Below are 7,966 nucleotides of genomic sequence, written 5' to 3'. Positions count from 1 at the left end.
TTTATTAGAGGAGAAATAATTAGAATTATTCAGACAATTTTATCAGAGGTAGCTTTAGAATACATTCTATAACCTAGTTACCCATGTATACTATCTTATGAAAAATGAAAAAGATTAATGCTAAATAAAAAAGCTATGTAGGGCTGGCTACTGAACTTGAAAAAAGGAACCAAACAAGATAGGGATATATCACTTGATCGGTTAATGATTACATAGCAGACTAAGCTGTCTTGACTTCACACGAAAAATGAAATCACTATATTATTGGCTTCCGCTTTGGCAAACCAAATAGAACCAGAATTTCTAATCATAAAATAGTCATGTTTTATAGGGCCTAATTCTTTACAGTAGGTGTCTGTGACTTCTTGGTGATAAATTTCAACAATGAACAGACAGCAAACAATCCATTTGGTTTAGAATAATATATTCAAAACAAGTCAAACGTATGTACAAAACTTCGTTACACTATTGGTTATCCCAGTGGTGTCCAGAGCTTTAAATAATTGTCTCTTTTTCATCAAAGTCCACACAGGCAGGTTCAATTACTTTAGAACAGAATTTGACAAGTTGAATTATTATCCTCAATCTCTGTTATAACAATATAAGCTGTAATTATTTCACTTAAAAAAAAATTGCCACTATGTGCTCTTTATGGTTAAACTGACAATCACGCAGTTTAACTTCACTTTTACTTTCATTAACTCACACAGAAAATAAAATCCCTACATTACTGGTTTTCTCACTGGCAAACCAATGGGAAATTTCCAATCATACTTGCTCTCTGTATCTGCATGTATTTATAACATGCGACAGAAAAATCTAGAAACATCTAGCCCTCTAATAACAATATGACATTAATGAAAAAAATGTAGTAGCTTTAGCAAGATGATGTTAACAATATTACAAAAGCCTAGTACAACAATTAAAGTACATACACAATGTATGACTCGTACACAGATACATAACGAAACTTGTCATACTGTATTCTAATTATTATCTTTCTTACTATTTGTTTTATTTCATTTATATATCTATATTTCTTGAGCAACCACCTTCCCACTTTTGACTGCAGACAGCGAATTGGTTTTGAATTTCGGGCAAAGCTACACGATGGCTATCTGCACTAGCTGTTCCTAATTTAGCAGTGAAAGACTCGAGGGAAGGCAGCTAGTCATCACCACCCACCACCAACTCTTGGGCTACTCTTTTAACAACAAATAGTGGTATTGACCATCACATTATGATGCCCACACAACTGAAAGGGCGAGCATGTTTGGTGGGACAGGGATTCAAAACTGCGACCCTTAGATTGTGAGTCAAGCATGCGGACAGTGAAAGGTGATAAAAATGAGGGATGTTGTGGGCTTGAGCATCCACATCTACTCCTTTTCTTTTTTTTTCTTAAGCATGTGAGGCTGGTGAAGTTGAGGTTGAACTGGATAGATGGTATACACCCATGCAATTTGGGGCTTACTCCCACTCATACCTCAAAAAACCAGGGCACATTAGATGATAATCAAACCTATGATGTGTGTCAAGATGTTGGATATTTGTGTTGTGGCTGTTTTTTCAAGTATATTTTTCTTTTATTTATTTATTTTTTTCCGTCTTTATAAAATTACATATACAAGAAAGTTGAAATTAAAAGCAAAGATTGAAAACATATTTAAATATTTCTTTCTGAAATCAAGAAATTAAAGCTTAGATAATATGAAAATTTATTTACAAATTACACTTTGATGCCAAGTTCATTGAGATGTATTAATAATAAAGTTAATTAAATTTTTAATTTAACTCTGTAAAAAGGTTATGAGAAGTGCACTTTGATTCACATGTACACATAGGGCTAACTACTACTAGAACTATAATACTTTGTCAAGTTTATTCCTCTTTAAATAATAAATATTATAAGCATTAATGTCATTATGGGAACAAAATCTCTTACTGGTTTAATATTTTCTTTTTTATAACAGATGTCATTGTCATTAAGTTATGTAAAGCTCTTTTTATAACAAAACTTGAAACCAGAGCTATAGAAAACAAAGATGTTAAGGAAAGCAATTATTACAATAACGACTAGATAATGTATAGTTAGGATAAAAGTACGAAAGAATAAAGAATTTCACTAAAAATTGAAAAAGTAACTTAAATTTTGTTGTCATTTAGTTAAAAATCATAAATCCTGAAATAACTGCTTTTAGCTAAAAATGCACTCCATAAAAAAATATAATTATGTCAACTGGAATTTGATTAAAACCTTTTTAAAATGTTCATTTTTATTTACACAATGCACATTTTTATATAAAAGACAACTTAGAACACCAAGTATTTCCAATACAATATTAGCTGTAGACTCAATACACAACAAAACCAAAAAGCCATTACACAAACTATCAAGTAACTACTGTGTTACCAGATTAATATTTTGAATACAATTTGAAACCATAAGACTTAGCTGCAGTTCATTCCAAAATCAATAACATTTGATAAAAATTACACTTTAAATTAATTTTGTCCTCCAACATTTGATTTCAAGTATCAAATTTGAGCATGGTGTTCAATTTGAACTTGATATTTTGTAAGAAGGAAGTTTTGCACAATCGTAAAATCCAAAAATATTACTTAACTAATGAAGTGTTAGTAACACCCTTTCGCTTTCTCCCATCTGACCACTACAATCCAGTTAACTACTATGTTTCCAACCACTATCAAAGTGATTTTATTAGCTTATCATTTGTGTGGCACATAATAAAAATCTTTTTGGAAAGCCTAAGTACACAGTTGCTAGATTTATGTTGGCTTTGTTTTATATATCACTAAATTATTTTGTAAATAATTTGACACTTAACTTAATTAGTTGATATTTTTTTTATTCTTACTTCACTTTACTGCTTCTTATTCTTTTAAAGTATATTTGGAGTCCAGTTGAACTGGCATATTGTTACCAGTGGAGTACCTCAGAGGTCAGTGTTTGGGTCTTTGCTTTTTCTTATATGCATTAATTATAATGATAGGGATATATTAGTAAAGTCTGCTGATGACATTAAACTCTTTAGTATTTCCAGCTGTACTGAGGATTTTGAGATACTACAGAATGACTTGGATCAATTGGTAAGTTTGACAATTATTTGGGTTATCTTAATTTGGATCCCATGTTTAATATACCAGTGAACCCATTCAATAGCCTGAATGAAGAAAAGGATATTGGCATAGTGGTGGATAATCACTCAAATAATTGAAGCAATGCTCTTTTGCTAGTAGTAATGCTAATAAAATTTTATGATCTATTTACAGACATGTTGATTACAAGCAAAGATATGGAAGAAAAAGACAGGCTAGGTTCTAGTTAAGATTGTGTGATTTTTGTAACAGGGTGATAGATTTATGCAATGAATTGGTAATATCAGTAGTTGAAGCCAGCAATTTACAAGATTTTAAAGGGATTTCCAATTTGTATCACCTGATTCCCCAAACAAAGAGTTGTTGGACAAAAAGTTTATTTTAATTTTTTTATCTCTTTTTTAATAAAACTTGGATATTACTGTATCATCCTGCTATATAACTAAAATCACATTGCTGCACTGCAATACATACTTCACTACTCGGAAAAAGCTATTTACAATTCATTCAGAGTTTCTCACATCACAATGCGTTTTAAGCCAAGCAGTACATACAAATCTCATAAACTACAAGAAACTAGGAAATACAGTACATAAGTGCAGATAAGGAACTATTAGAGAGAAGGAAAACAAAAGGGATAGAGAAGGATGTGAATGATTGAATTAGGGTGATTATAGTTATAAGTGATTCTTTGACAAGGCATGTGGATAGAATAGTCTGTGGAGTAAATAGTGAGAAAAGAATTAGATTATGCTTTCCAGGTGAAAGGTGAAGGATACAACTAACAGAGCAAGATATACAATAAAGGGGGCTAGCAATGATACAGTTTTTGTTGTGCATATAGGGTTTATTGATGTAAGGAAGATAGGTCAGAGGAACTAATTGATAAGTACAAGGAGTTGATAAAGTCATTTAAAAAAAAGAGCCATAACATAATTGTATCAGGGATATTGCCGATAATTCATAACTTTCCATATGAAACTATTTCTCATGATCCTCCCTTCCAGTTACCATATTGTATGGTAATATAATGTGGTTTATTTTCTCAGTTACATTATGGATAAATAACCGATTGGCTGCAAAGAAAGCATTGAGTCACAATATCAGGATACATTAGATAAAGTCTGTAAGACAAAATGTTTGGATAAATTGAAAGTAATACATGGTAAAGATCCATACGAGATCGAGAAACGAGACTGTAGTAATGACATGAAATAAATGGCCAGTAGTCAAGTGTCCAAATATAGTCAACTATTTAGTTTACACACAGAGTGCTTACACATTACAGGAATTGAAAGCATACAAGTCTGTTCAATCATACAATAATTTTGTTAGTGGATCGATGCTAGACATTGGACAGGTAGTGGAAAACAAAAAGTGCATTATTTCTGGAAAAGTGAAGCATACTAAATGGATGAATGATATATATTTTCTTCTATGGTTGATATGTGAAAATGATGGAACTGTAATTTCTGGAAACTGCACTTGCATGGCAGGTGTAGGGGAAGTTTGTTCCCATGTAGTTGCCCTACTTTTCCAGTAGAAGCAGCTGTCATGATAAGAAATCCCAAAACTGTAACTGAGGAAAAGTCTTACTGGCTACCATTAGCTGTACCAAAGGTAAATCTCTTTACCAGTTTATGAATATATTTTATTAATAAAATGACCCTTGGTTGTATTTTACACTTACCTTTAATGAACTATATATGTATGAATGTATCTAAGGAAAATTTAAGCTTAAGAGTTAAAAAAATTAAAACTGCAATACCTCAAAACATTTTGTTAATTGATTTTTTTATTTTTGATAGATAAAACAACTTCATGAAATATAATCACAAATAAACTAAAGACCAAAAAATCAAATAATAAATAAATAATAATTAAGATATTTTTTCCTTTTTATTTTAAGGTTTGTTTGGTACAAGAATATTCAGAAAATAGAATTCACTGCTGCTAAAACAAAGAAAAAGCAAATAGATGCAGCAGTTAGTCAACAACACCCGGAATTAATCAAAAGAAGCTTTTAATACCAATGAGTCTACCACAGAAGAACTGTCACAACTCACAATGATAAAGATGCCAAGAAACAGTACATCAAAATTATGATGGAAGATTATGAGAATTTTTCCTGGCAGGACAGTAGCCTCGTAATTCATCACAGTTATCCCTACATGGGTGCAACACCTGATGGGGTTGGATGTTGCAATTGTTGTGGAGAAGTTTTAATAGAAATTAAGTGCCCCTATTGTGAAAGAGATTCACATATATCTGAATCTGTTGAGTGCCTGGAGAGTCACAGTGATAAATTGTCTTTGAAAAGGTCACATGCTTATTATTATCATGTACAGTGTCAGTTACTGTGTGAAAAGGAGTTTTGTTTTTTCATTGTATGGACAAGTTCAGTTTTTCTCAGAGCACATTGCAATCAACTTAGATTTCCATCAGAACATGGTGAAGTCAAGACTTTTCTTTAAATTTGCAGTTTTACCAGGTCTGGTTGGTAATAATATGAACATTTCATCCAAAACAATTCAAACAAGGGATATTTCATCAAATGCTGAGGCACCAAACACACAGACCTCAGACTCAAGGGAACTCATTTGTACGTGTAATAAAATTTATAATGAAGGTGATGATGTCGCAGGTTATGACAATGAAAACTGTCCTTACGTGTGACTATTTTCAGTGGGTCAAAATAAAAAAGGTACTGGTTTTGTCCAGAGTGCAGAAAACTTTCTCAGTTCAAGAAAAAGGGAATAACTAAGAAATGACAATGAAAAACCTGTTTCATAGTAAAAAAAATGTAAAATTACTGCATGTGTTGTGAAAAACAATAAAAAATCTAAAGATTAAAATCTAATCTTTATTTTCTATAATATACTTTTCCATGTTTGATACTGGAATACCCAATCTGTCATATAAAGGACTTGTATAAAGTTTATTTAAATGACAAACAGTGTAGACTCGAATCAGACTGCTTGCACATGCTTTTTCTGGTGTTATTCACCAGCTTAAGTGATAACCAGTGGCTAGTAGCCAAAGCCAGGCTCAAAAATAGTTTTGTTTGCTGTAACCCTATGCTGATTTAAAATGTGTGTAGGTAATTTTTTTTAAATTTCTTTACAAAAACATTTTTTGAAATAACACTACTTCCATGATCACCTAAAATATAAAGCATTAAACCATGAATACAATTACTATCAACATTTATTCTACAAAGAGAATTACAGCAGGAGAGAATTTACTATTGACGAGCATACATCAACAACAGTGTATCAATCTCCAAAAAATTTTCTCAGTGATTGAGTATTAGGATGAAAAACAAATTAATTCTGATTGAAGACTTATCTAGATGGAGGGAAGTACTTGTAGATTTAGTGAATGAGTAAAATAGTCAGCTACCATCAGTTGAGTTTCATCAAATGAGGTCAATATCTACCAGCAAGTGTGTGTTGCAAAATAATTTGAAATTTCTAGGTTGTGTATTTATTAGCATGAAAGGGGACAAGATAAGCCATGTTCTTTAATTTCAATACATTTTTAAGAGGTTGAACAATCACTAAATTTTCTATTTTTATTTAAAGAAGGATGACATTTCAAGCAAGCACTCTTCATCAGATCATACAGCTTACAATGGCATCTATACACTCTTTACAGCTAATCTTACAAATACACAATCTAGATCTATTTGACTATATCTCTTACTAACTTTGTATTACTTGAACTACATTTTGGATGCATATTTATAAGTAGCAACTGAGATCTAGAACTTTCCACATACTATGAGATATTATGAGGTATTAATACTTGGGAAAAACTTAGAAGGTTCTAAAATATGATGCAATAATACAACAATCAAACTACACAACATATGATTCAAACATTTACGTAAACAAACCTGCAATAAACTATAAAAATAATGAAATTGAACACTTGAAATATACCTAAATTAAAACAGTCATGTACATCTAACAATATTTTAACCATAATATGGAGATAAAAATTTTAAAGTTATCAAATTTTGTTAGATGGGTCAATATATTGGCAGAAATTGGCGAAAAAACTTTCACGAGGTCAATCAGGTTATAGCAAACAAATATTTTTAAACCTGGCCTAAATATAAATCATTCTATGAAGTATAATTCATCATTGTTTAAAAATTAAGGATTATATCTTAAACTAATGCTAGTTTTTTTTTATCCCCTTGACACCATTCTTTTTTGCCAAAAATGCATTAAAAAATTAAAAAAAAACAAGAAACAATATCTGAATGTTTGTTACATTTTTAATGTCCTAATTCTTACAGTTTTAATATCAAAATTCTGAAATAACATTGTAATTTTCCATCTTGATGAAAAAGTAACATATTTAAATAAAGAGAATTTTTTTTTTTTTATTCACAATAGAAATCAGCTGATACTACTAGTTTGATCACATGGTACCATTTACTGGCCATGTTTAACACTTTTAATCCTCTGGATTATGAGAAATGTCTAATGCATCTTTCCAGAATACAAGTCTTATTTTGCTGCACATTTCATGTTTAAAGTTTTTTCCTAGGTACATTATTAAATGACACAACATATTCATATAAATTTCATAAGGCACAGCATACAGTTGTTATTTTGTCAATTGTTGGTATTGTATCACTTTTGCAGAGAAGATAATCAATCGGTATTGTTCATTGATGAATTGTATACTTATTTCTTACTAGACCAATCACCTGTTCCACATGAATCCAGTTATGTGCTATATTCTTAGTAGCTTCAAGTTCCACTGGTGACAACTGCTTCTTTCCCTTTGTGAATGCAGATATCTTCACTTAGCATACATCATCCCAACACTT

The 7,966-nt window shown here is 31.0% G+C and overlaps 1 protein-coding gene and 1 pseudogene across 2 annotated transcripts in view; one reads left to right on the top strand and one right to left on the bottom strand.

Moving 5' to 3' along the window:
* The window catches only part of LOC106469339 (vesicle-trafficking protein SEC22a-like), a 43,167-nt gene that overhangs the window by 30,488 nt on the left and 4,713 nt on the right, over positions 1–7,966 (bottom strand). The gene's annotated exons all lie outside the window — the stretch shown is intronic.
* Positions 4,463–5,920, top strand: LOC111088495 (annotated as a pseudogene).

Source organism: Limulus polyphemus, unplaced genomic scaffold (assembly GCF_000517525.1).
Source record: "Limulus polyphemus unplaced genomic scaffold, Limulus_polyphemus-2.1.2 Scaffold96, whole genome shotgun sequence".
Classification (NCBI taxonomy): Eukaryota; Metazoa; Arthropoda; class Merostomata; order Xiphosura; family Limulidae; genus Limulus; species Limulus polyphemus.
The sequence above is the reverse complement of the archived record's forward strand: the minus strand, read 5'-3'. Positions and strand labels throughout refer to the sequence as shown.